Source organism: Chaetura pelagica, unplaced genomic scaffold (assembly GCF_000747805.2).
Source record: "Chaetura pelagica isolate M959 unplaced genomic scaffold, ChaPel_1.0 scaffold399, whole genome shotgun sequence".
In the NCBI taxonomy this organism is placed as follows: Eukaryota; Metazoa; Chordata; class Aves; order Apodiformes; family Apodidae; genus Chaetura; species Chaetura pelagica.
Window position 1 is genome coordinate 1,290,407 of NW_009970719.1, and position 1,389 is coordinate 1,291,795.

The following is a 1,389-nucleotide window of genomic DNA, read 5'->3' on the forward strand; positions in this document are numbered from 1 at the left end:
AGGCTTCCCGCCCGCCGGGGCGGCGGCCCTGCGGGAGGGCAGGAGGGAGAAGGCCTGGCCGAGCCCTTGAAGTCGTGATAAGTTTGTGGACGAGGCACCTGGGAGGCTGGATCTCCACAGGAGCTGCGGGGACCGGGGGGCTGTCAGCCGCGGGGAGCTGAGGGGGGTTTTAGGGCGAGAAATGTAGCTGGGAAGGGAGAGGTCTCCAGAAGGGCAGGCCCTCTGCAGGGTCAGGGCCTGAGTGGTACAGCTAGGATGTTAAAGCATCAGTCCTTTATTATCCTATTAAGGATTTTGATGTGGCTTTTTTAAAGCCTTCCTGCGCGCCTCGCTGTGATAAAACTGCTTCACACAGGCACCCTGCAGCCCTGTGTTCTTCCAGATGCTGGCTTTGCAGGAAGGTTCAGTAACGGCGCTTTTCTTTCAACCTTGCCTCATGGAACTAACTGTGAGGTGGTGGGAGTTTTTCCTCTCCCGCCCTCTAACTGATCATGAAGAATATTCAGGGGACTTAAACAATAAATATAATTAGTAGTGAGCCACTCATAAAATTTAGCAAGACTGGACAGTGCTTTAATACAGAGGAGGAAATACTCTGTTGAGAAGTTGCAAAGAACAGCTCTAGTTTTCAGTACAGTCCACATCTTGCTACTGGATTTTCTTGGGAGTCAGTTTGTGTTTTCTGATCTCCACAGTTAATACAAAAACATGAGATCCCAAAAATCTCTGCCTCCATCTCTCACACACCTCCATATTACACTTTATATACATGTCACATAAGAAGAGTTCAGATGCAAGTTCCCTGAGACATTTTTCAGAGGATGTGGGCCTTCAGTTAAACCTACTGATTGATGAGTTCTGCTGTAAGGTGACCACAAAAGGCACCAAGAAATACCACAACTCCTCACGTGCAGAGCAGACAGGAAAAACTAAAGTCATTTCAGAGTGCACAGCACCACACACTGTATATGGTGCCTTTGTGTAGTAATGCAAAGCTTCTACAAGTCAAGCTTCAAGCAGGTGGGTGCCAATGCAGTGCAGTAATAGGTAGAGGCCCATTTCTGTTTCAAAATAGAGACAAGCACGGGGCCAGTGCTTTGTATCTGGGCCCACTAACTCATGTGCAAGACAAAACTGTTGTGGCTACATTACTTTTTATTCCAGGGCTATTTTGATCAGTGGTAGCTTGAACATGTCCATGCCTTGCTGCATGGCAGAGCATGGACGTAACAAGGTAAGTGATGTGCAGAGTCTCCCCATACTCAGATACTTCTGAGCCACTGCAAAAAGAAACTTGGCAGGAACTCTGGAGTGCAGAGTTGCAGGAAGTGCAGTGGCAGTTGCTGAGGTAAGCAGAATGCAAGCAGTGGGCAAAACAAGACAGCCAAA

At 48.4% G+C, this 1,389-nt stretch overlaps 1 pseudogene; it reads left to right on the top strand.

The window, feature by feature from the left end:
- The first annotated feature begins 1,192 nt into the window (after nucleotides 1-1,192).
- Nucleotides 1,193-1,389, top strand: part of LOC104396481 — a 1,009-nt pseudogene continuing 812 nt past the window's right edge.